This window comes from Opisthocomus hoazin, chromosome W, assembly GCF_030867145.1.
Source record: "Opisthocomus hoazin isolate bOpiHoa1 chromosome W, bOpiHoa1.hap1, whole genome shotgun sequence".
NCBI lineage: Eukaryota > Metazoa > Chordata > Aves > Opisthocomiformes > Opisthocomidae > Opisthocomus > Opisthocomus hoazin.
In genome coordinates, this window is record NC_134453.1 from 33,214,579 (window position 1) to 33,242,228 (window position 27,650).

At 45.9% G+C, this 27,650-nt stretch overlaps 1 protein-coding gene and 1 long non-coding RNA gene across 9 annotated transcripts in view; one reads left to right on the top strand and one right to left on the bottom strand.

Annotated features, from left to right (window-relative positions):
* The window catches only part of LOC142365447 (vasculin-like), a 131,286-nt gene extending 119,489 nt beyond the window's left edge, over positions 1-11,797 (bottom strand). For 7 of the 8 annotated variants that reach the window (XR_012766478.1, XM_075446254.1, XM_075446250.1 and 4 more), the window contains exons 1-2: positions 11,509-11,797; positions 9,394-10,438 (exon numbers count right to left, since the gene is read on the bottom strand). The gene's annotated coding sequence lies outside the window, so the exon portion shown is untranslated. Of the gene's footprint in view, positions 1-9,393; positions 10,439-11,113; positions 11,319-11,508 lie in introns of those variants that run through there. The other variant, XM_075446251.1, reaches the window with a different exon arrangement.
* Positions 11,798-11,928: 131 nt separating this feature from the next.
* On the top strand, positions 11,929-19,110 carry LOC142365686 (uncharacterized). The gene is made up of 3 exons (XR_012766554.1): positions 11,929-12,000; positions 16,082-16,173; positions 18,803-19,110. It is a non-coding gene; the product is annotated as an uncharacterized LOC142365686 (long non-coding RNA).
* The last annotated feature ends 8,540 nt before the right edge of the window (positions 19,111-27,650 follow it).

A 27,650-nucleotide genomic window follows, 5' to 3' on the forward strand; every position in this document is an offset into this window, starting at 1 on the left:
TGCCCACAGTCTGCAGGAGATGTTGGTCTTGATGAAGTTGCTGGATGCCAGTTGTTGAAAACCAGGTCCAGTCCCATCATCGCTGTGCTCTGCTAGGTTTTCATCAAAAAAGTCCATCCTTCTTTAATCTGGGCAATTCTTACTATGCTACTACTGGTACGAAATATAACAACTATAACAGTGATAACAGACATTGACAGGGTTATTTAACAATTAACTTTATACAATTTATTTATGGACTATTCTCACCCAAAATGAAATCCCCATGGAGGTACACATCGGACTTCCCCATCCTTCCGCATTACCCACCAGGTACACCCAGGTCCTTGAGCAAAAGCAATCCCCCGGACGGGCTTGCCTTTGCCCGAGGCAGGACTAACCCAAACTCTCTTCCCTAACATATTCCACTGTGCACTACAGGGACTTTATCCCCTTCTACGGGGTGCTGAGGTTTTGACTGGGCAGGACCAGCCCGGTTGGTGGACCCTCTGGTGTTAACCAACCAGGTGGCCTTTGCTAAATGAGTATCCCAGTTTTTGAAAGTCCCACCCCCCATTGCCCTCAAAGTGGTTTTTAGCAGCCCATTGTAACGTTCGATCTTTCCAGAGGCTGGTGCATGGTAGGGGATGTGATACACCCACTCGATACCGTGCTCTTCGGCCCAGGTGTCTATGAGGCTGTTACGAACATGAGTCCCGTTGTCTGACTCAATTCTTTTGGGAGTGCCATGTCGCCACAAGACTTCTTTTTCCAGGCCCAGGATGGTATTCTGGGCAGTGGCATGGGGCACAGGGTAGGTTTCCAGCCATCCGGTGGTGGCCTCCACCATTGTGAGCACATAGCGCTTGCCTTGGCGGGTTTGTGGCAGTGTGATGTAGTCAATCTGCCAAGCCTCCCCATATTTATATTTTAGCCATCGTCCTCCATACCACTGAGGATTTACCCGCTTGGCTTGCTTGACTGCAGCGCATGTCTCACATTCATGGATAACCTGTGCAATGGTGTCCATGGTCAAGTCCACCCCTCGGTCACGAGCCCATCGGTATGTCGCGTCTCTTCCTTGGTGGCCCGAGGTGTCATGGGCCCACCGAGCTATAAAGAGTTCACCCTTATGTTGCCAGTCCAGATCCACCTGAGCCACTTCAATCTTAGCAGCCTGATCCACCTGGTGGTTGTTTTGATGTTCCTCAGTGGCCCGACTCTTCGGGACTTGGGCATCCACGTGACGCACTTTTACAACCAACTGCTCCAGATGGGCAGCAATATCTTGCCACAATGGGGCAGCCCAGATAGGTTTGCCTCTGCGCTGCCAGTTGTTCTTCTTCCATTGCTGCAGCCACCCCCACAGGGCATTGGCCACCATCCAGGAGTTGGTGAAAAGATAGAGCACTGGCCACTTCTCTCGACTGGCAATGGCTAAAGCCAGCTGGACGGCTTTCACCTCTGCAAACTGGCTGGACTCACCTTCTCCCTCGGCAGTTTCCGCGACTTGTCGTGTAGGGCTCCATACAGCAGCCTTCCACCTCCGCTGCTTCCCCACAATGCGACAGGACCCATCTGTGAACAGGGCATACTGTTTCTTATCTTCTGGCAGCTGGTTATACAGTGGGGCCTCTTCAGCACATGTCACCTCCTCCTCTGGCGATGTTCCAAAATCTTTGCCTTCTGGCCAGTCCATGATGACCTCCAGAATTCCTGGGCGACTGGGGTTTCCCATTCGGGCGCGCTGGGTGATCAGCGCCACCCACTTACTCCACATAGCATCGGTGGCATGATGCGTAGAGGGGACCCTCTCTTTGAACATCCAGCCCAGGACCGGCAATCGTGGTGCTAGGAGGAGCTGTGCTTCAGTGCCCACCACTTCTGAAGCAGCTCAAATGCCTTCATATGCTGCCAGAATCTCTTTTTCAGTGGGAGTATAGCGGGCCTCGGATCCTCTGTATCCCTGACTCCAAAACCCCAGGGGTCGACCTCGAGTCTCCCCTGGAGCTTTCTACCAGACTCCAGGTAGGGCCATTCTCCCCGGCTGCGGTGTAGAGCACGTTTTTAACATCTTGCCCTGACCGGACTGGACCAAGGGCTACGGCATAAACTATCTCCCATTTAATCTGTTCAAATGCCTGTCGTTGCTCAGGGCCCCATTCAAAATCATTCTTCTTCCGGGTCACGTGGTACAGAGGACTTACAATCTGGCAGTAATTTGGGATGTGCATCCTCCAAAAACCCACAACACCCAGGAAGGCCTGTGCTTCCTTTTTGCTGGTTGGTGGAGACATAGCTGCTATTTTGTTGATGACATCCATTGGGATTTGACGGCGCCCATCCTGCCATTTTATCCCCAAAAACTGGATCTCTTGCGCAGGTCCCTTGACTTTACTTCGCTTAATGGCGAAACCGGCTTTCAGAGGGATCTGAACTATTTTCTCCCCTTTCTCAAAAACCTCCTCTGCTGTGTCACCCCATACAATGATGTCATCGATGTACTGCAGATGTTCTGGAGCTTCACCCTTTTCCAGTGCAGTCTGGATTAGTCCATGGCAAATGGTGGGACTGTGTTTCCACCCCTGGGGCAGTTGATTCCAGGTGTACTGGGTAACCCTCCAGGCGAAAGCAAACTGTGGCCTGCACTCTGCTGCCAAAGGGATGGAGAAGAATGCATTAGCCATGTCAATTGTAGCATACCACTTGGCTGCCTTTGACTCCAGCTGATACTGAAGTTCTAACGTGTCTGGCACGGCAGCACTCAGCGGTGGTGTGACTTCATTCAGGCCACGGTAGTCTATTGTCAGTCTCCACTCTCCAGTGGACTTTCTCACTGGCCATATGGGACTGTTAAAGGGTGAGCGAGTTTTGCTGATCACTCCTTGACTCTCCAGTTGACGGATGAGCTGATGAATGGGGAGAAGGGAGTCTCGGTTGGTACGATACTGTCGCCGGTGCACCGTTGTGGTCGCAATTGGCACCTGTTGTTCTTCAACCCTCAGCAACCCCACAACGGAAGGATCCTCCGAGAGACCAGGCCAGATGGACAGCTGTTTAATTTCTTCCATCTCCACAGCAGCTATGCCAAAAGCCCACCGATACCCCTTTGGGTCCTTGAAATACCCTCTCCTAAGATAGTCTATACCAAGGATGCATGGAGTCTCGGGGCCAGTTACAATGGGGTGCTTCTGCCAGTCCTGCCCAGTGAGGCTCACTTCAGCCTCCAATACACTCAGCTCTTGGGACCCCCCTGTCACTCCAGAAATGCAAATGGACTCTGACCCTTTGAAATCTGATGGCATTCAAGTACACTGTGCACCAGTGTCCACTAGAGCTTTATACTCTCGTGGATCTGACGTGCCAGGCCACCGAATCCACACCGTCCAATAAACGCGGTTGTCCCTTTCTTCCACCTGGCTGGAGGCAGGGCCCCTCTAATCCTGGTCAGAGAAATTGCTGCTCACCTGCTGTAAAAATGACTTGGAGGTCCCCTCCAGAGGATCGGAATCAAGATCAAACTGTCTACCTGGTCTGGAGAGCTGGCTGCTGGAAACTGGAGCGGCATTTTTCCTAACAGAATCCCCTTTTGTGATTGTTTTACCTCGCAACTCACACACTCGTGCCTCTAGACTTGAGGTGGGTTTTCCATCCCACTTCCTCATGTCCTCTCCGTGGTCACGCAGGTAAAACCACAGGGTGCCCCGTGGTGTGTAGCCTCTGTATCCTCTCTCCTGAGCAGAGGAATGCTTGCCCCTAATAGCTGAGATGCGGGCCCGCACAGGTGGGGAGTAGGACATATCCTCTTTGAATTGCTGGAACTGCCGGGACAATTTATTCACAGCTGAGACAAGGGAGGAAGAGAGACTTTCCTCATATTGCCGGAGTCTGACAGCCACCTCATCCACTGTTGGTGCCTCTTTACCTTTCCAGTCTACTACTGCCAGTGAGTTGGCATATGAGGACGGTGCGCTCCGCACAAACTTCCTCCACATAGATGCTGTGCACTGGACTTCATCTGGGTCTGTGGGTGACTGGTCATCGTCTGGTTCATTATAAACCAGCTCCCGCACAGCTAACACCCTCAAGTACTGAATACCCCTTTCCATATTGGTCCACTTGCCAGGGTAACATACAAAATCCTCACTGAAGGGGTACCTCTCCCTCACGCCTGACAGAAGTCTCCTCCAGAGGCTGAGGACTTGTTCCTTCTTCCCAATGGCCTTGTCAATGCCCCCATCCCTGGCCAGGGATCCCAGCTGCTTGGCTTCCTTGCCCTCTAATTCCAAGCTGCTGGCCCCGTTATCCCAGCACCGCAGCAGCCAGGTGACAATGTGCTCGCCTGGGTGGCGGCTGAAGTCTTTCCGCATGTCTCGCAGCTCACCCAGGGACAGGGACCGGGTGATGATCTCTGTCTCTATCTCCCGTGATGACCCTGGCTCATCGTCATCCCTCCCGGAGCGATCTGCTCTCTTTGCGTCTTTCTTTAGTTTTACGGGGGCGACTGCTACTGGCACAGGTTGGTCATTGGGCTCAGCCACGATGCCTGCAGCTGGAGCTGGGGCTGGAGCAGCTGCTGTGCCTGCCAGGGAAACCGAGGCAGACCCTGCAGCTGTGGCAGTGGCAGTGCCAGTCGGGGGGGCTGTGACTGCCTGCTGGGCTGGAGGGGCTGCAGGGCCTCCTGGGGGGGCAGCGCCAGTCACAGTGCCTGCCGCTTCGCTTCCCCCCCTTTCCCCTTTAAGGCACTGAACAGTGTTGAACATGGCTCGGTAGGCATGGGCCAGACCCCAGCACACTGCGGTGATTTGTGTCTCTCTGGGGTTCCCAGGGTGGCAGCACACTTTTTGCAGATATTTTACCAGATTGTCCGGATTCTGTATTTGTTCAGGGGTGAGTTTAAAACACACCGCAGGTGCCCACTGCTTTAGACATCTGCCCATGCTGTCCCACACACCCAGCCACTCACAGCTATCCAGCCCCGGGGCAGGTCTCTGCATGATGTTCTTAACTACTTGCTTAACCCTAAACAAAACCTGCAACCCATTCAGGAGGCATAACAATAGAAACACACTGGCCTGAGCATCCCACGGGTACTCAAAATTCTCAAAAGCCATTAGGACCAGCCTGAGGGAGAGAGGGGGGGCGAAAGAGTGGGGGGAGGTATCCCCTCCGGTTTTCCCCATAGATTGGGTTTGATTATTAACAAATTCTAAGACATAGGATCCGAGGTACGGTAATGACCGCAGTGCCGCATGCAAATACAAGCCTAATTTCATGCACAGTGATGTTATCATATCATAAGTCGATATCATACAGTACAGCAAAATCATCATCCTGATCTTTTTTCCTGAGGTAACAAACAGCACGGCGGCAAACACATACAGCAAGTAAGGATTTACGTAGCAGAGATATTTGATCAAAGTCAGAAACATTTTTACCGGCGACTTTAACCAACACAGTAAATGCGTATAATAAATTTTAACAAAATCTATGAAAGCAGTTTTAACACCCGCTGCTCAGCCCTGCTGTTATCCCCGCCCCACGTCTGGGCGCCAATTTAATTGTCTTGGTTTCAGCTGCCGCCGCCGGCAACAAAAGCGCCACGCAGCCGCCCCTCCCCCCGCCGGCGTGCGGAGGAGAATGAAAAGAAAGAGGCAGAAACCGGTGGGTCGGGATAAGGGCAGTTTAACAGAACAGCAAACAGAGGGAAACAGGAACAACAACGGTACAAATAAGGAGAAAACACAACAACGAACCACATGACCCAGACAGCCGCTCTTTCGAACAGGACCTGCGCCGCGCCCCCCCAAGCCGTGAGTCAGTTCCCGCCGCGCGGCCCCCCCCACCGGAACCCAGCGTGACGTCACATGGTATGGAATACCGGGCTCTGTTTGGCCAGGTGGGGTCAGCCCCCACCCCCCGGCTGTGCCCCTTCCTGGAGTCTGGTGAAAATTAACCCTGTCCTGGCCAAACCCAGGACAGTTTTGCATAAGGATCTAGAATTTCGGCAGACTTGGTGGGACACTGGTGTTCTAAAAAACCCAACCACTGCTCCTTATCATATGGTCCCATTCCTGTATATAGATATTGTTCACAAGCAACAGGGTTTACATCACTTCTGTGAAATAAATATTATCGCAACAAAAATCAAAACATCTTTTAGGAAATGTTTTAGAAAGTGACAAAGTTAACCAGAGAGCTTAGAATACCTTGATCATCACTTTCACCCAAAAAAAGTTTTTCCTTCTTGCACTGTACCAAGATGTCAATTAAAAAAAACTATTTTGTAATACAGAATAACTTCATATTTGAAGGTAAACTACAACCAGGTTCCTTCTGCTTGAAATTCTACAGTAGCAGTACCATCTAGCAGAAAGCTAGATAAACGCTAATCTCTTGTCCTCAACAAGGTTCAAAGTCCAAAAGCTGAAGCATTAGTTCACTAACATCACCACTCAGTTCAGCATACATTATGTAACAAAATCACCAGGAATGCTTTTGTACTTTGGAGTCTTCACAAGGGTCTGAAGAAAAAGCAGTTGAAAAAGGTGGCAGTTTTAAAATATCCTGAGCATATAAAGCAGAAAATCAATTCTATATCATTTCAGCTGTTTCCCAGACTATGTTTATCCAAAATACGAGAGTAGATGACTGTGGAAGAGTTGATACCATCACACAGGGCATTATCATCAGTCACTGTGTAATACTACTGCTCAAAACCACACAGTAACAAAAAACAAAGTAAAGAGCATGCCAAGTCTCATTCAAGTTCGTTTATAATAAGGTCTGCAAATAGTTCTCCTTGCAGGACAGAATTTACTCCTATTACTAAAAAACAAAACACTAAGAGCAACTTCCCAAGAAGTTACTGATGAACTATCACTGTCAAACTGTTTTAGCCATACATTTTAAACAGAAGAATCTGACTAGAGAAAAAAGAGCTTAAAGTACATTAGCTTCTGAAGTACTAACAAAGCTAAATATCTACACAATTTCCCTATATCATTTTACAGATTTAATTCCACTTAAGCTTTGCTGTCAGTTTAAACTCTGCTTACTCTTAAAAGCTTCCACCAGCAGTTTTTTCACACAGCAGAGCAGCCTACACCATTCAAGACAATTTCTTAACACAAGTGCATCCATTTTAGGATTTTATCAGAATAAACACATCAGTAAAAAGTTAAGCTGCTGACAGTTATTCCAGTACAAAAGCTATGTTCACACCAAGGCTTAAAGTATAAGCTCTCTGGGACAAGGACCTTATCTTCACGGTTGTCTGCAAACCACTTAGACTGTCAACATTATACAAATAAAAAAATCTAAAGAAGGAATTGAAGTGGACCAGCATGCTAGGCATTTTCTCAGCAATGGTCCTCACCCAAGTATGAATTTTGCTTAGGGTACAAGGGCACAACTGTAAAACATGCCTGAATCTGTCAAATACGTATGGATACCAATAAGAACTGCACTTCCCAAGTGCAAACACGGTGAAAATAAAAAAAAAGAATTATCCTACCAGCAACCAGAAAGATGCAAAGAAAGAGTTAATTTAATAAAGCTAAAAAGCAAACTCTTCAAAACATCCAGAAGAGTCCAGATAAAGATGTCCCCCAAAATAGTAAGTGGAGGGAATGTGGTTCCTTGATTTCAGTGAGAACCTCTTGTCAAGAGGTAAAAGTGTCTCATAAGACTGAAAGTTAATAGCTTGAAAAAGAGACAGACATCACTTTTTCCTATGATTTAAGAAGCAAGTACTTACATCACTATGTTTATGGCCATATAATAGACAAAATCTAATGAAATGGCTATCCACACCTGAATTCTTCCCATTTACCAAGTGTTTTCAGCAAAACACAGACTAATGCAACTAAAAGAACAAGGAAGATAATTCTATTCTGTTAGTTTGGTTCCTTTACATGTGGCTCAGTTCATTCAATCTGAGCCACACTGAGACTGATACAGAAGAGCCCCAAGCCACAGCCATGAGAGATTATAGAAACAGACTCCTATTTGTGTTCCACAGTTTCCATGTTTTCAAAACAGCAAAACTGAAATAGAAGTTAAAATAACAAAACAGCAAAGCCATTCAAAGAAAGCAAAATACTGAAGCTATATCAACTTTTAAATACTGACAACACACAGAACTACTTCAGTGAGCCTAAGAATTTAAAATACTTATTTAGGTGCAAATCTTTCATTTATAGTCAAAATAAGTTACAGGAAAAAACACACACACACACACTGTAGTAATCTTTAGACACAGTTTCACATGCTTAAAATTACTTTTCTACAAGGCTTTAACACAAGCCATTTTCCCAAACATCTTTGCAATGCCCTTAGAAAAAAAACATTGTTTTTCATTAGCTCGCTATTACTAATACTTCAGTATTGCAGAAGCTCTGAAAAATTTTTGAAAAAGTGGCAACTAAGGTAAATGTGTCGCCCCTTACCAGACACTCAGTTTACAGTCTACCCAATAATGCTTTAATTATTTAAAAAATTATGAATAATCAAGGTGAGGTAGGGGGGAAGAGACCTTGGTAAAATTATCACTGACTTTTGAATTAAGCTGTTCTGTCCATCTTAATTTTATTTGAGGCAGTAGCAATTCAGCTGAAAGCAAACCTACAAAAAATATATTGTAAATATATTAATTTCAACAATTACCTATATCTATCTTCAGAAACATTTAACCACTACAGGGGGAAGAGGGCAGCAACACATCTAACAATAACATGTAAAATTGGTTAGTTCACCACTATATTTTGGTTTTAATCCCTCCAAAAAAAGGGGGGGGGGGGGGATATGGTATACTTTCAAACCAGACTCATTCATTCCCATTACAGAATAGGAAATTATACTCTGAAACCAACCTTAAAATACCAACACATTAAAAAGCCAGTTTGCATAGGCAATAAATTAATTTTGGTAATAAATATCTGACTTCCATAAGTGACAAAGAACAGCGGAAGGAAATAAAAAAAGCTATGCTACATTATCAGTACCTTCATGCTGCAAAAATGTCTAATGCAAATAGAAAGACTAAGATGCACAAGCCATCCAGCAGACTTGCTCAATAACAGCTCATTGTTGAGATTACAATATTAACATGAAGGATAAATTACCTACGGATTCAGTCTAGATGTATGTATTTTTTTAATCTCACAGAAAAATCACACTCATGCTTACAAATTTCTCTTTCTAATAAAACATGTATTCTTCAAATTCTTAAAAATATTCCATTAATTATTAAAAATGGCAAGTAAAAATTAGATTCTGCAAGCTCATTTCAAAGTTCTCCAAAAAACAAAACAAAACCCCAACATCCTCTAGGCAGCAAATGTTACTGGTTTAACCATTCTGATAAAATGTTTATTCAAGTGTAAATTGATTTATGAACACTACAACACTTACCTAATCCAAGAGGACTGCACAAGATCTTAGTACTGCGACTTATATTTTTCCAGTTTGTTTTCCTTGAGATAATATCCAGAGTTCTGTCAAACAGCTACGAATGTAGTATTGATAATAGATTTGACCTCACAGAAATCAGCTACCCATCCTTCTTGCTTACAGATTCCACAAAGCTATTTCCAAAATTTGCCAAGTCTCTGCCTTAAGAAGCCTTTTTTTTTCCTCTGACAGCTTCTTCTCTTGTCTATTCCATGTACATTTCAGTTTAAGAAGCATCAGCTACAAGTGAAATAAATACACTTTTTACACCACAAACTGAGGCCAAAAATCCAAATTTCACATCTAAACTGAGGAACATTTCCTAGCTTCGGGTAACAGAGGCATCTGTAAACAACAGCTATCTGAATACCACCACATTGCTTATTAGCAACAACGTTTTTCAACAAAAATATTAAATAAAATATAAAAGAAAAGTTATAAGCAAATTTATATTAGACACTTCATTTAGAAAATAGGTCTCATTGTAAAGTGACAGGCTATATCAGAAAATCTAAAAAATAAAATAAGGGTAAAAATATCTGCCATAAAACTTTTCAGCAATGTCTACACAGTGACTCGGGCTGCATTTAACCTGGAGCCAGTTAACAAAACTGGTTATGCCTACAAGTCAGACAGAACATTGCTTGGGAAAAAAAAGTAACTAAAAGCAAAACAGCAGGTTTTCTTGGCAACCAAAGTATTCAGAACTTGATAAATTTAACCACGTATCCACGCCACATGGACAAAAGTGTCCAAAGGTGAGGTGTTCTGCACTGCTAGAAAGCAAAAGCCCATGACTTCAAACTTCCAATTCACTTCTCAGATGATTGTTTCAGAAGCCTTTTCAGGAGGAAGCACTTGGACAAATAATCCCAGATCAGTGTTGGATATTTCTCCCCTTTCACAAGAAGCAGCTGGTGCAGGACGGTTTCCCCCTTTTTTCCTCCCTACCACGCTGAAGCAAAAGGCTCCAAATATCCAGGACTCTCTTTGTATCCCAAATTGCCTACGAAAAAAGAATCAGAACAATCAGTTTTCCCTCTTTAAATCTGAATTGGCATTAGACAAATACATAAGTCTAAATCTTAAAAAGCAAACACGCATGCAATCAGGCAACCAAACCCGAGTACAGAAGCCTCAGTTAAACATTCACTCACATCCTGAAAAAAGCAGCAAGCATATTTACCGGAGAATACTGCCTATCAGTGAAAACGTTTTCCTGTCTCTAACTTCCGAGAATAAAAAACAACCGGAAAGGGGCATTTCTCACTTTATTGGGAAAGATAAATAGACCTGCAGGAGGCACCTGGGGAGGAAGGCACAGACCTGGACCAGGGACACCGAGCTTAAGCACAGAACAAGCCCAGGGGAGCGGTGGGAGCTGCCTGGGGAACCCCCCAACACGGCCCTGGTGGAAGCCTCACCGCTTCGGGGCCGCCTGCACGTGAAGTACGCGGGCAGACCCTCAGCTCCCCAGCCCCAAGTAGGCCTTTTGTTGCGGCACCGCGGCGAGCCCCAGGAAGGGCTCCACTGGCCCGTGCTGGGCGCTCGCCCTGACTTCTAGGGAGGCCGCGGTCCCCGTTCAGGCACTCACCGGCCGCACCACCCCCACGCAGCAGCAGCCGCCGCCGCCACCGTGCCGGGGGCAGCTCCCCTTGCTCTCCCCGAGGGCGGGCCTCACCTCACGATGGGGGAAGGAACAGGCAGCCCCTCCGCACCTCCTTTCCCGGCGCCTCCAGCCCGCCACCGTCAGGCCACCCGTAGCGGGGGCTGCCCTCTCCCAACCCCCAAGAACCGTAGGAGCCCCAGACGCGAGAGTGGCGCGCACGCACGCACACCCCCGCTCGCCTCACTCCCAAAATGGCGCCGCCCCGAGCCGCAATCCTCTGCGCGCCCAAGCAAGAGTGCGACCTCACCCTACTAGCGGGAGCCCCCCTGCCATGACGTCATGGAAACAATCCCGAACGTTCGGGGCGGGGCGGCAGGGAAATCCCCAGCACCCGCCCCGCTCGCGGGAGTCTCCGGCCCCGCCATAATTAACCGTGCGGCGGTACAGCTCAACAGTGTCACTCTTACCGGCTTTAGCGACTGCTGCGGAGTGTGGCCTGAGGAGAAGGCGGGCACTCGGGAGACAGTGGCAGCCTCGGCTAGTGATACGAGCCGCTGAAGCCCAGGCTGAGCGCTGCAGTGCCGAAACGGGTCACCGAAACCGAGACGCGGGCGCAGTCGTACGAATCAGCCTGGGCGGGCGCCGTGAGGCCCTAGCTGGCCGCTGGAAGGTCCGTGCGCGGCGTACAACCAGGTGCCGCCCCCCCTGTGGGCCGCCGACTGCGGGTGTGGGCGGGAACGGCCGATGAGTGCGACCCCGGTCCCACCGGCCTTGAGAGCAACCTGTTCGGTGGCAGGGAGAGCCACGCTGCCCCCATGAGGGAGGCGCGTGGGCGGTGGGGGTACAGCAGGCCTGCAGCTGCAGGCAGAGCAGAGACCGAAGGTCATCTGCATCTCAGTGACGCTGAGCAGAGCTCGCAAATGCAACAGAATTAAATCACAGCACCAGCAGGGCCTCAAGTGAGTAAAAGAGTCTATAAGCCCTATTTAAACAAGCAAAAAAAAATATAGCATCTTGATTGAATTGATAGAAATAGCTTCAACTTACAAACTTAAGAGTGGAAATATGTTTAATGTATGTGCAGTCATTCAATGTGTGCCTTTTTGAAAGAAATATGATGGATTTTTGCAGTCTGAGAACTAAATGTCTGAATTAACATTTTGAAATTTTGAAATCTCATTTCCAATGCAAGTCAAATTATTTTGCAGTTAATTATGTGAAAAAATAAATGTACAAAATTATGTTTAAATATCATTAGAAAGGGTACTGGCAAATGTTTTTAGAGTCCGCATTTGATTCTGTATTTTCTTCCATTGGCAGTTTCCTCTATGAGATTTAAATTATTGTAGGAACTGAAATTATGCGCTGATTTTTTACAAAAGTCTGAGTCCTGACAAATAGTTGTATTTTTTAATGTATTTTGCAGACATATATATGCTCTTAAAATAACCCATTTTCATCATTTGACAAAATTACTGGAAAGCAAATATTAACAACTGAGAAAATTAGAAAGTAGAAAAATACATGAGAGTTTCATCTTTAAAAAAATGATAAAACATTGGAAAGTGCTATAGTCTAATTTGCCTTTAGCTCAATTCTGATTAGAAATTGGAATTGGGGTTGACTAACCAGAAGGGTGGTTTTTTAGGTGCCTATCACAGTCTTGACTGTGTTGCAATCTCCTTTCTCTACCTCATCCTTGAAATTGTTTGGCCTTTTATTTACTTTGTCCTGTGCTGCAAAAGTGAGGCTTTCCAAGTAGGGTGATGGAGCGTACCTCGTGCCACTCAGTTATTTTCACAGTCTGTTGCCAAGCCTGAAACCAAAACAGAAAAGGCAGAGCAGTGCTCTGCCACCTGGCCCGACTGTGAACCATGGTGCCAGCCATGGAGCCAAATCTGATGTGTCTATGATCACTAGGACCATAGTACCAAAACTGTCCACACTCTCGAGTTTCTTTATTAAAATCTTTTTCAGAATAGTAATTTATAACCTACACATTGATGAATTTAACTCATGTCAGACATATATTGCAGTAGTAGCTAGAAATTAACAGATTTTGGTGACTTTTCCTGGTTGAAAAAAACATCTCAGGACTCCAGGAATCACTATGCTGAGTACTTCAAACATATGTAATACCAAGAAAGCTCTGACCAAAGGGATCATATACAAGTCCCAAAGTGACATATACAATCCTAAAATATGATAGGTAACAATATTTAGGAAAATAATATAAAAGGTGAACCCAAAGCAACATGAAAACTGAGTGTATAGAGTAAATAAAGCATCTCCAGGCCACTCTGATAACACATACTTAAGGCTATATTAATGATCTGAAATAATCTTTCAATTCAAGTGAGTTATGGCTAAAGCCTCTACTCTGCACAACTACTCTGAGCACCTTCTAGCTTTGCAATACATTATGCAGAATAGTTCAGTTGGAAGGGACCTACAACAATCATCTAGTCCAACTGCCTGACCAACTCAGGGGTTGACCAAAAGTTACAGCATGTTAGTAAGGGCATTGGCCAAATGCCTCTTAAACATTGACAGGCATGGGGCATCGACCACCTCTCTAGGAAGCCTGTTCTAGTGTTGGACCACCCTCTCACTAAACAACCATTCCCACGCGTCCTGTCACTGGATACCAGGCAGAAGAGATCAGCACCTCACTCTCCATTTCCCCTCCTCAGGAAGCTGTAGAGACCAATGAGGTCGCCCCTCAGCCTTTTCTCCAAACTAGACAAACCCAGAGTTCTTAGCCTCTCCTCATAGGACATGCCTTCCAGCCCTTTCACCAGCTTTGTTGCCCTCCTCTGGACGCATTCAAGGACCTTCACATCCTTCTTAAATTCTGGGGCCCAGAACTGCACACAACACTCAAGGTGAGGCTATACCAATGCTAAATACAGTGGGATAATCACCTATTTGGACTGACTGGTTATACTGTGTTTTATGCAACCCAGGATGCGGTTTGCCCTCTTGGCTGCCAGGGCACACTGCTGACTCATATTGAACCTGCTGTCAACCAGCACCCCCAGATGCCTTTCTGCAGGGCTGCTCTCCAGCCACTCCTCTCCCAGTTTATACTTGTGCCTGGCATTACTCTGTCCCAGGTGCAGAATCTGGCATTTGGTCTTGTTAAATTTCATGCCACTGATGATTGCCCAATGCTCCAATCTATCTAGATCCCTCTGCAAGGCCTCTTGTCCCTCAAGAGAATCAACAGCACCTCCCAGTTTAATATCATCAGCAAACTTGCTAATGGTGCTACTACAATCTGTTGAGCCTTGCCCTTCAGCCAGTTCTTCACCCAGCACATGGTGTAGCTGCTCATTCCACAGTTGGACAACTTTTCCAGAAGGATGCTGTGAGGGACAGTATCAAAAGCCTTACTAAAATCCAGAAAAAACACATCCACTGCCTACCCTTCATCCACTAAGCAGGTGACCTTATTGTAGAAGGATATCAAATTAGTTAGACAGGAATTTCCCTTTGTGAACCCATGTTAACTGTGCCTGATGATTGCATTGTTCTTTAAATGTCTTTCAATAGCACCCAGTATGATGGTATATTGTGGGTATCAAAAGAGAGATACAACAAATAGCAGGAGATTATAAATTCATCCATATCAATCCTCCTAATAGATTTCTGTTTGTGTTGTCTCATATATGATCCTTCTGTTTCTTTCCTGTGACAATAACCACATCAATATTAGTAACCACGGGAAAAGGTGTGGTAGTCATTGGGGAAATTAGTAATGGGAAATGGGTTTGATTTATTTCTTTTTAATTGCTTTGTACAAGAAGGTATAATGCCTTTTCCACTTCATGAAAAGCAAGGCTTTGACCCTCCAAACAGCTGAGGTGATGTCCTTACCTTACTGAGATCAGTGGCAAATCGCACGCTGAATTCAAATCAAGAGCTCTCCTCTTTTAGTGCACTTTAGTTTACATATCACAAGCATTCAAGCAGTTCCAGCAAAGTCGACAGGACCATTCTTAGTCTGTGAAGATTAGTTTAAAGGAATTAATTTTTAAGCCTGCTGGCATGTGAATTTGATTTGTGAAGAGGTTCCTGCCATGCACAGTATAACTATACCAGCTGTTTCTCCTGGTATACACAGAGTTTATACCAGCAAAACAATGCTTCTACTAATACAGGTTGTTTTGCTTGTGTGGGGAATAATTAAACTACACTGATAAAACCATACATCTTCCTTTACTGATGAAGAAATCCTAGCATAAACATAGACATTGTCTGTCATGAAGAACAAGAGGAAATACAGAAGATATCCAGACTGGTAAATTTGTGAAGCAATATTCATAGCAGTTTCTGTTGTACACCATGTTATTTGGTCTTCTGAACCCAAATTGTACCTAGATCTTCAGAGGTATGTAGAGCATAGAAGAGAGTGAGAGCATTAAAGTATTAAAGCAATCAAAATTTAACAGAAACAGCTTCTGAAACTCGGTAGGCTGAGCAGAACATGCCTGTTATGGAAAACTACTATAGAAGGTTATGATGACATTTAAGTTGGAATTTAATATAGAAAAGAAAAAAAGAGATATCTCCATATGAACAGTTCTCTTTTGCTAAGCAAACTTGGAAAAGTAGGCCAAGATTTTTGCCACAGATGCTCACACGTTTTTAAAAGTCCTTTCAGTGAACCGTAATATAAGCAAAGAGTAACTCATGCAGAATTTAAAAAGTTGAGATTTAACAACAAAGCTAAGAATTACTGGTTTTGAATGACTGACGTATCTCTGGGTAGTCTGATAAAGAGAAGAAAAAGTCATTTAGCACTTTCATCCAAATTTAGTATTCTGAATACTATATGTAATTTAAGGTTCAGTTTGGTGTAGATCAGACTACAGACTCTGAGATAAGTGAAGAGATATAGCTCATTCTGTTACCCGAACTAAGTTGTCCTGAGACACTGCTGCTAGAGATGTCCATTGTATAACCCTACCTTTGCTGGTTTAAAGCCAGACAAGAAGTTAATCTTATCTAAACAATGTGCCTTTGTCTGATAAGCAGGAGATGGCTGTCCAGAGCAGAAGTTTAATTGATGTATTACTAGCCCAGCTAGTAAACCATGAAGAACTGCTTAGAATGGACAAAAGAAACAGGTAACTAGGGGAAAGGTAATTCTGGCAGGGGGAAATCGTGACCACCGACTCACGGACCACCTACCCCAATTATACCACTGACTCAAATGATGAAGTTGAAGAACAACTAAGCATGCGCACTACTTTACATGCTGGGTGAAGAGACTTTAACCAATCATTTAACAGAATAACAATGCATATGTATTAGGAACTTGAATATGTTAATGCTTTGTGTATAAATAACTGTTAATTTGGAAACTTGGGTGTGCTAGCTGTTCGTTATAAGGGATGGAGGAATTTGGCAGAAAGTAAACCCCCTTGCTTTCTAACTCTCCTCACCGGAGCGGGAGGCTAGGTGCGGCTAGGTTTAAATTCTAAGTGATATCCGATTTGCCACTACCAGTCCAGTTGCGTTTAATATGGATATTAAACTACCACGATTCTGGATACACTAATAGCAGTCTGCACCTTCAGTCCAGTCGTGCTCATGAACTAGCACGGCCGCGCTCTAGGGTTCGGTCGCGTTCAGTGAGAAACTGTGACAACTGGCTACTTAAACAGTGCAGTTTTATTTGTGCAACAGGTATATAGGTTTTTTGAATTGCCGGTGATAGTGACTGTCTGCAAGAAAGCACATGCAAATATGACGTTATTAAGTATAAAACGCGTGAAAAGGTCATAAATAATACAGCCTGGCTATAAACATTAGGGAGTAATTCTCTAGAGAGATTTCTAAGATTCCCGAGAAAAGTGCTTAGTCTAAGTCTCACCCAAGGCGTCCCAAGGGGGGGAGAAGCAAGGCTCAGCCCGTTGACTGATCCCGGTTGTCGGAGGCAGTCTGAGGTGGAGTTTCCCTTGACTTGCTCACGGTGTTATCTTCTTCTCCGAAAACCCCCTATTTCCCTGGCTATTTTTATATCCTTTCTACATTTAAGGTGGAGTTTGAGTGACTGTAGTCATACATACCTTTTATCATGATTGGTGTAAAATTCTCTCGCTTCACGTTTAAAGCTATGGTTTAGAAAAAATCGAGGGCGCAGACTCAAAGTGGAGTGGTCGCACCTCGGAGGCAGGTAGCCTTTGGGATGGAGGTGTGTTTTGGTATTAAAATGACATTAAAACGAGCAAAGTTCACGAGAGGATAGCACTTTGGCAAGGTTTCGCAAACCTGTTGGCTCAGGGGGCCAGATGAGCTGCTTATCAGTTCTAGAGGATCATCTCTTCCTGCTTTATCATCACGGAGCATGTCCACAGAGTCTCCACTCCGCTCCATCCTCTATGGTATGTTGCAGGGAGTTGCTGTGTTAGTGGATTCCTCGCATGCCTGCTGGAGCTGTGTCCCATCCTCAGAGCTCCTTTTGATTTTATGCTTTTCCTCAATGGGTGAACAATGCTACGTTTTCCATAAAAACTTTAATTTTCAGATGTAAACCTCAATTTTGCTAATAATTCCACATATTCCACCCCATGACTAAAGTCACTCAAACTTCACTAGATTTGGGACTAATCTGGAATGTCACACATGCTCTTATGGTGAGGGTTGTCAAGTACAAACAAATTTTGGGGAGCTCGCGAGTGAGTTAACTTTTTCATCATAAGCCAAAGTTTAACATACAAAGCAAGTGTCAAAACACAGCACAATATGGTGAGTATTAATAAAACAACAATGGGATGCAACATCTTGTTAAAGAGTCCTGTGGCTGTTGGCGACCATCCGAAAAGAGTGTCCCACCATTTATGTTCTCCATCTTTCTTTACTCTTTCCAGTACTTGATGTATTTCTTTGACATTGTGATGAACAGTAATCAGAGTCTTTTGTCCATTTTCTTGGGCTTCTTATAACAGTTGCGACCCAAGTGCAGGACCTGGCACTTGGCCTTGTTGAACCTCATATAATTGACCTCCGCCCATCGATCCAGCCTGTCCAGATCCCCCTGCAGAGCATTCCTACTCTCGAGCAGATTGACGCTCCCGCCCAGTTTGGTGTCATCTGCAAACTTACTGAGGGAGCACTCAATCCCCTCATCCAGATAATTGATAAAGATGTTAAAGACCAGATCCAGAACCGAGCCCCGGGGGACACCACTTGTGACTAGCTACCAGCTGGATTTAACTCCATTCACCACCACTCTCTGTGCTCGGCCATTCAGCCAGTTCTTTATGCAGTGAAGCGTACACCCATCCAAACCATGGGCAGCTAGTTTCTCCAGGAGGATACTGTGGGGAACAGTGTCAAAGGCCTTACTAAAGTCCAGGTAGATGATGTCCACAGCCTTTCCTTCATCCATTAGGCGGGTCACCCTTCTTTCCCTTGGAAAGAAGGGGTATGGTTTGTATCTAATAGCGTCCCTTTGATCAAGTAGTGCGTGACCACAATTATGTTAACGTTTAACCTAAGCTTAGAGACAGAATATCTTGGCCATCTCCACTACCCATTTAATCAAAGACAAATTCTCCCTCTTGAAGAACAAAGGAAAACGGGCAAAAGAAAGTAGCCTTAAGTTGTCCTTAGGTGGCATGTGACTGACGGAGCTATAAAATAATTAAAACCAAAGCAAGTCTTCGTCCTCAGTGGATAATTGGGATATCTGTAGGATAAGAGACGCCATAATAAAGGATACCTGCTTAACAGTATACGTTGTACTGTTAGGTTATTTCTGGATCTTCGAATCATGTGAACATATATGGATAAAAGGAGTAAGGGTACTTCATCTAGGAAGACCACCAAGGACCACCAGAGACCCCCGAAAAGGAGGAAGACATGCACAGAGGGGTCTGAAAAGGAGCCAAGAAGAATGACACCACATAGTTGCACAACGCATGTAGATTAGAATGAATATGTACTAGATAGATAGAATATGCATGAATTTAATGTATAAATGTAACAAAGAGGCTGGCCTTGGGTGTGCTTGATTTGTGGAAAGTCCACCGAGCACCCAGGCCTGAATAAAACAATATCTCTCCTGAGTGTGTGAGGATTGGCTTATTGCACACCTGTTGCATTAAAAGGGGTAAGGGGAGTCTGATAAGTGGCAAAAGGAGAGCCCTCCCGTTGAGTCACAAGGTTCAGAGCAGACCCCCTTGCATTCTAAACTGTCTCTCAGAGGAGAGTCTAGGTGCGGCTGGATCAACTCCTAGTCCCAGACTTGGTCAATGGTTTATGTCTAAAGGGTTAAGTGTGTAGCCACTTCTCAGATTCAACTTGCCTGCCAGAGCCCTTCCAAGGACTTTCCCTGAAACAGTTTCGCAAAGTTGAAACAACAGGTAATTTATTCAAGCGACAGGTATCACAGATTCGGAATTGCCGTTGATAAATGCACTGTCTACAAAAGTTGAGCTCAAAGGTAATGGTTTAGTGCTTTAGTTAACAATGTGTTCCCAGGGATACGTCTGACAAAGTCAGAGGCGCGACTCTTACCAAAAAGGCGTCCCTTCTTGGGAGGGGGAAGAGAGGTTCAGGCTCGTCAACCCATCTGTCAGGTAAGGTTCTTGCTTGGCTCCTCCTCCCAAAGAGAGTTTTTCAAGTGCCAATTTTTATATGTTTGGAAAATCTTTTGGCAAGGTGGGACTAAGTCAATTATTGTGTATCGATTGGCTCTTGGCATGGAATGTTGTGTCATCAGAAGCAGGACTCAGCAGTTTGACACGCCTATGGAGCGGGCATCTTGGTATGTGTATTCGGGGGCCATCTGTTCTTTATCGGAAGCAATCTCTGGCTGCACGGCCTCCGCTGCGCCCCACAGATCACTTGGTTTACAGTGATGGGCTATCCCCCCTTACTTCTATGTGATAAGATAAGCGCAAGTTAGTTGCTCCCTTTGTTAACTCTTCGGATCTTGACGCCTGAGTCCGAGCATGTCTTTTGTCTTGCATTGACAAGTCCAGCAAGGCCATCGATTACAACACCAGGTAAAGAATCGGCTTTTTGGACAACAGTTTTGGCAACCCAGATGGGATGGCTGTGACACTTTGCCTGGTTCGACTTGCCTGCTGCCGGCAGGGAGACGTTGCTCTCCGAACTCCAGTGCGTACTGACCTTTTGATCGGGGACTCTGTGAGTATTCTCCCTGGCTGTAGTGGGTAAGTGACACAATAGTGCAATGCTTGTTAAAGAGATATTGTCTGGGTTTTTTTGGTTGGTTAATAATCGTATGCGCTTGATAGTGATGACTGGAGCATATGATATAAAGGTATATGCATGCATTCGTGTATATTGGAAATAGGTCATATGCATTTGACAGCGGTGACTAGAGTATATGAAGGCTTGGTTGAAAAAGTTCTTTTTGGGTGAAAATATGGGCACCTGGGGATCTAAAATACCTCCTTGTTCCCCCTTGGGTTGTGTTTTAATATATTGGGACAAGTTTGGAGGGGATCCCCTGACAAAAGGAAAAATGGTTGAATACTGTAATACTTGGTGGCTGAACTATAAACTGGATAATGGGGAAAAGTGGCTAGAGAATGGCACTTTGAACTATAATACTATTTTACAGTTAATGTTGTTTTGCAGAAGGTTAGATAAGTGGGATGAGGTACCTTATGTGGATATATTCTTTGCTTTGAGAAATGATCATGAGACTCAGAAAAAGTGTAAACTGTTAACTTCAGATTCTAATGGAATGATGATGATGGATAATATGAAAAAGCCCTTGTGGTGTTGTTCTGCTTCTAGTATAAGAAAGAGATGTTTAAAGCTAGAGGATGAAGAGGAGGATATTCAGATGTTAGTAGCTCCAGACAGGGAAAGTGTTATGAGTGGGATGGAAAGTAGAGACAGCGGTAGTGAAACTTTTAGTCCGGTAGCAGGAAGAACCAGAGCACAGCAGCACCCTGTAATCCAAGCCCCCCCCCCCCTTCGTCAAGCTGTAGGTCCAGATGGTATGCCGGTGTATGTAAAAGTACCATTTACAACATCAGATTTAATTAATTGGAAGGAATCTGCAGGATCCTACCAGGATAATCCTGACAAAATGTATCAATCTTTTAGGATGATTATTGAGAATTATAACCCAGATTGGCAAAATATTAAGAGCTAGGAAACAGAAAGTGGCAATATTGGCAGCTGCCTTTGCAAGGGCTCAGGCTCCGTCTAGGAGCCAGGGGCGAGGGAGAGGCAGAGGATCAGGAGTTCAGATTTCATTAGAGAGAGATCAGTGTGCCCTGTGTAAGGAAAAGGGACATTGGAAAAATGAGAGTGCCCAAAAGGACAGTCTAATTGGGGTCCCATCCCAGCTACAACCCCAATACCTGGAGAATTGATTGGGATTGTGGAAGAGGACTCAGACTGACGGGGACCAGGGTTTGAGGGAATAATATCCCCAGCTGAACCCCTGGTTGATGTTGAGCTGGGGAACGATGTAGTTAAATTCCTAGTTCACACAGGGGCAACATACTCTGTATTGAATAGTTGCAAGGGACCCATGAGTAAATGTTCTACAGCCGTAGTTGTTGCAACGGGAAAGAGGGAGGTTAGACCCTTTTCCCAACCAATTAAATGTAAAATTGGCAACAAAATGTTTGTACGTGAGTTTTTATATATGGCAGAATGCCCGATACATCTAATGGGGAGGGACTTATTGAATAAACTAGGGGCACAAATAACTTTTGATGCAAATAAAATAAGAGTTCACATTCTGCAAAATAATGCCTGGAAAGTGCAAATATATGTATTACAGAAATTATTTGAGACAACAGAAGACAAAAAAGAAGAAGCACCAAGCAACCTTCTCTGTGAGAGAGAGGATGCTGTAACTCCTTTTGTATGGGCAACCGAGAAACCTGGAAGAGCCAAATTCACTGAACCGGTAAAAATTGAATTAAGCCAGGAGTTAAACCGGTAAAATGAAAACAGTATCCTATGAAATTAGAGGCCTGTACCGTATTGTTGGGGAACCACGGCCATGTGGTGAGCCCTCCAGATACACTGGGCCTGACCCTTGATAGCCAGTAATGGAGCAGGCATCAGGGTCACAATGAGGATCAATTAGGCCTGCATTAACCATGATTAGCAAGAAAAACCAAGATCTTGAGGAGCAGTTTGATGCGCATGATCGATAGCGTTGCATGAATCAGAGACTGAGAAGTAGGCGTGAACAGCGCGTGGACAGTGCATGCATCCAATCACATTAGAGCTATCCGTGTGGCAAGGAACTATATAAATACGGGTTTGTAGAGCAATAAACTGGCTTTGTCTGATCATATTGATCGTATGACGAGTCCTTAATCCCGCCGCGACAATTGGCGCCTGAACAAGGACCCTCAGATCAGCGCTGGACCAGAGCCAGCGGGAAGCTGACGATGGAGGGTGCGGAGGCCGGCCAAAGGTGAGTGCTGCCCCGGCACTCGGGAGAAAAGAAAAAAAAAAAGAGAGAAAAGGGGCCCCTAGTGCAGTTAAGGGAAAACCTGCCCTGATCAAGCAGGCGGTCGGGGAGGAGATGGGGATCGCACCGACCCGAGAAGAGTCGGCAGTGGAAAAGCTCCTCCAACAAGTCCTTTCTACGAAAGGGTTACAATATGACTCACTTACCTTGAAGTCTCTGTTGCTTTGGGCACAGAGAAATGGTTTGATCCCCACAGTGGACGCTGCCTTTGAGGTGCAGACTTGGAAAAAAATGGGCGAAAGACTGTGGGAAGAAGTTAGTATGGGATCCAAGGAAATGAGTGAATTCTCTACGGTGTGGAGACTGATTTATGAGACACTGAAAGAAATGAGAGCCGAAAGAGGGGCTGCTGCAACGGCTTCTGCTGCGTTAACACCGGAAAGAGGGTCCACTTCAGCTATGCTTTTTGCGGGTCCCAGTATTCCGCTTGCCCCAGTAAACAAGAAAAAGGAAGGTCGAGGCACGACGGAGACCGCGAGTGAGAGCGTCGCGGCAGGGTTGCAGAGCGAAGGAAAAGGGCTGCCGCCAGAGTTCTCGCCGCTGCCGCCCGAGGCACCGTCACCACCATCTCCGGGAACACCGGCGACGCAGACGGCGGAGGAGGGGGGGCGAGCTCGAGAGTCGCAGGACAGTCAGATCGCAGAACTGATTACGAAATCAGAAAAGTTGCAGGCGACAGGGCTGCCACCTCCGCCTGAACCGCCATGGGGGAGGGGGCTGGGAGAAATGGGGGGACGGGGCGAGGTGGGCGGCTGAGCGCGCCCCGATCCCGGGCCCCGACCCCGGGCTCGCTGCACGGCTGCGGCGCGCACCCGCGGGGCGGGGCGCAGCCTCCCCGCCTCCGAGCGGAAAGTTCCGCGGGCGGCTGTCTGCGGTGTCCGGCCGATCGGGCCCGGCGCGGCAGCGGTGGGGGGGAAGAGAGAGCGAGAGAGAGCTTCGGGGGGGGGGGGGGGGGGGGGCGGGGCGGCGAAGGCGCGGGCCTTGCCGCCGGCCTCCCGCGCGAGCAGCTGCCAGCTCCGCGGGGGCGGCGCGGCTCCGCGGCCGCCAAAGTTGCGGCGGGGCCGGGGGCCGGGTGCCCGCCGCCGCTGCCAGCCATCAAGTGGCTCGTTAAGGAAAAAAACAAAAAGGGCTCTTAGTGCTTTGCCTCGAGGTCTGAACGCGGGAGCAATGTTAGAGGCTGCGGAACGTATGTTAGAGCAGGACAAGGCTACGGTCATGGCTGCCGCCGTAGGTGCAGCGATGCGACCGCTGGTCGCAAAACAAAAAGGGGGGAAACAGGAGAAAAGTTGTTTTAATCGCGACAAGAAGGCCCTTTAACAATTTTACCCGAGCTGGGTGAAAATGGGAGCTTTTTTTTTTTTCCCTCTGGAGTGCTTCAAAAACCCAGCTCCAGTATACACGAGGATTTCTCCGTTGGCTTTTTTCTTCACAAGGTGCCTTTTGTGACTTGAACTGGAGCATAATGTAAATACTAGTGTAGTAAATACCATGCTAGAGAGTTACTTTTTTTGGTGTGATTAATATAAATTTAAGGCTTATTAAACTGACTATTGATGTGTTGTACTGAGTCTTGGAAGACTTAAGAAAAATTGCTTGATTTCATTAAGCAAAGCATCTTTTCTGTTGTTTAATGCTGATGTTTTAGTGAGAAATCTTTACCTGAGTCAAAGTTCTGCAACCAAGAACAGGGAGTTGTAATTAAAAGTTGTTTTAAAATGAAGTTCTTCTGGGCCCGGGTGGACTAGGGGCTCGGCGCGGCGCCCGGCTGCCAGGAGGGCAAAGCCGAGACTCCTTCAGGTTTCCAAAGAGGTCTGAGCGGACTGCATTAGAAATCTCCTGGCAATACTTCAGTATCTATACGAAAAATGACACGTACTCCACTTTTGCTGTAATTATTACTTGCTACTGTGGGAAACGACCTGAGTCAAATCCAGGCCGTTAAGTTTGATGCATATTATATTTGATCCTATATGTATGTACAATCTCGAACATAATTGTTGAAAGTTGCATGTGTCAGCAGTAATGTGTTTTATTATGCAATTGTTGTTGTTATTCAGAACAGATAATGGGCCTGCTTATGTTTCGAAGAGCTTCGCAAAGTTCTGTCAACAATGGGGGATTCTGCAAACAACGGGGATTCCTCATTCCCCTACAGAACAAGCAATAGTGGAGCGTGCACATGGCACACTAAAAGCGCTGTTGCAAAAACAAAATGGGGGCGAAATGGGCAGTCCGGCAGAATGCGTTGCAAAAGCACTTTATGTATTGAATTACTTGCGCCTCACGGAGGGTCGGATCTCTCCACCGATCATAGTACACCAATTATCATCAGACACTAACCCACAGCAGTCTAGTCCAGTGAAGGTTAGGTATTGGGATCTAATCACAGGAGAACGGAAGGGGCCTGTAGAGGTAAAATTAACCGGCAGAGGTTATGTTTGTGTCCTTGCAGAGAACGGTCCAATTTGGGTGCCAGCAAGGTGGGTAAGGCCTTGGATAGAGGAAAGTACCCAGAAACTAGGTGAGCCCACAAAAGTTCAAAGTGAGAGTCCAGAAGCGACTCCACCCATGGTTGACGATGCTACATAAGGATAACAAAATTGGCTTAAACTTTTCAGTGTATTCAATGGGTAGAGCAATTTATGCGACAACCCTTAGCCCCGCGGGAACCTGCGGAGCTAAGAGAACAGGTTTTTGCTGAATGGCTAGCGTTAGTAGAGAATTTAGAGCAGAAAATAATTGCTGTATTGCCTTTTAGAAGATTTAGACACCTTAAGGTATGCAGTTTTACAAAATAGAGCAGCAATAGATTTTTGCTATTAGCGCATGGTTACGGTTGTGAAGATTTTGAGGGAATGTGTTGAGTGAACCTGAGTGATCACTCACAGTCCATCCATAAGCAATTGGCAGAATTGCAAAAAAAATCTGAACGCTATACAGGTAGAATCTGGCCTTACGGATTGGCTAATGCATCTTGAGATCTCAGGATGGCTTGCAGACCTGGTACGCCGAGGGATAACAATGTTCATTATGGTTGTTGTTATGCTGTTAATATTTAGTTGTGCTTTACAATGTATAAAGAAGTTAATGGCAAAGATGATGCAGGGTATCTGGATGGCTCAAAAACAAAAAGGAGGATTTGTTGGGGAACCACGGCCATGTGATGAGCCCTCCAGATACACTGGGCCTGACTCCTGATAGCCGGTAATGGAGCAGGCATCAGGGTCACAATGAGGATCAATGAGGCCTGTATTAACCATGATTAGCAAGAAAAACCAAGATCTTGAGGAGCAGTTTGATGCGCATGATCGATAGCGTTGCATGAATCAGAGACTGAGAAGTAGGCGTGAACAGCGCGTGGACAGTGCATGCATCCAATCACATTAGAGCTATCTGCGTGGCAAGGAACTATATAAATACGGGTTTGTAGAGCAGTAAACTGGCTTTGTCTGATCATATTGATCGTATGACGAGTCCTTAATCCCACCACGAGACCGTATTGGAACCTATTATAAACAATTTTCTCGAGAATGGATTATTATGGGAGTGCCAGTCGGAATACAACACTCCAATTTTACCTGTTAAGAAACCACATTCACAGGAATACAGATTAGCACAACATTTGAGAGCTGTCAACCAAATAGTAATGGACATTCATCCAGTGGTACCTAACCCTTACATCTTGTTAACTACCATAATTGATTCCAATGTTTATTTTACAGTATTAGACCTGAAAGATGCTTTCTTCTGCATTCCCATAGAAGAACAAAGCCAGAAGCTGTTTGCCTTTGAATGGGAAAGCCCCAAGACAGGACGGAAAATGCAGGTGTGCTGGACGGTACTTCACCAGGGATTCAAGAACAGCTCTACAATTTTTGGTAACATACTTGCGAAAGACCTGGAACAATGGCAAGGTAAAGAAACTAACATTACTTTATTGCAACACAAAGACTTTCGAACTCTATGTACATGAGAGAGAACACCAAGCTTTGGGAATACTTGTGCAGCCCCTGGGAAGCTGGAAAAGGCCTATGGCTTTCTTCTCAACTAGACAAAGTAAGCACTGGATGGCCAGGGTGCCTGAGGGCAGTGGCAGCTGCTGTACTGTTATTTCAAGAGGCATGAAAGCTAACCTTGGGGCAGATAATCACCGTCTATGTACCAGATGCTGTCGCAGCAGTGTTGGAACAGAAAGTTGGGCAGAGAGGAACCTGATGAGGTTCAACAAAGGCAAATGCAGGGTCCTGCACCTGGGGAGGAACAACCCCATGCACCAGTACAGGCTTGGGGTGGACCTGCTGGAGAGCAGCTCTGCAGAGAGGGACCTGGGTGTCCTGGTGGACGACAGGTTAACCATGAGCCAGCAGTGTGCCCTGGTTGCCAAGAAGGCCAATGGGATCCTGGGGTGCATCAAGAAGAGTGTGGCCAGCAGGACAAGGGAGGTTCTCCTTCCCCTCTACACTGCCCTGGTGAGGCCTCATCTGGAGTACTCTGTCCGGTTCTGGGCTCCCCACTTCAAGAAAGATGAAGAGCTACTGGAGAGAGTCCAGCGGAGGGCTACAAGGATGGTGAGGGGACTGGAACATCTCTCCTACGAGGAGAGGCTGAGGGAGCTGGGCTTGTTCAGCCTGAAGAAGAGAAGGCTGCGAGGGGACCTAATATATACTTCCAAATATCTGAAGGGTGAGTGCCAGGAGGATGGGGCCAAGCTCTTTTCAGTGGTGCCCAGCGACAGGACAAGGGGCAATGGGCATAAACTGAAGCACAGGAAGTTCCGTCTGAACATGAGGAAGAACTTCTTCCCTCTGAGGGTGACGGAGCACTGGAACAGGCTGCCCAGGGAGGTTGTGGAGTCTCCTTCTCTGGAGATATTCAAGACCTGCCTGGACAAGGTCCTGTGCAGCCTACTGTAGGTGACCCTGCTTTGGCAGGGGGGTTGGACTAGATGACTCACAGAGGTCCCTTCCAACCCCTACCATTCTGTGATTCTGTGAAAGGACATTACTGGCTGACTCCGAGCAGGATGGTACAGTATCAAGCAGTACTGCCTGAACAAGAGGATGTAATAATGTGTCTTGGTTTGGCTGTGGCTGGCAACAAAAGGGCCATGTGGTCACT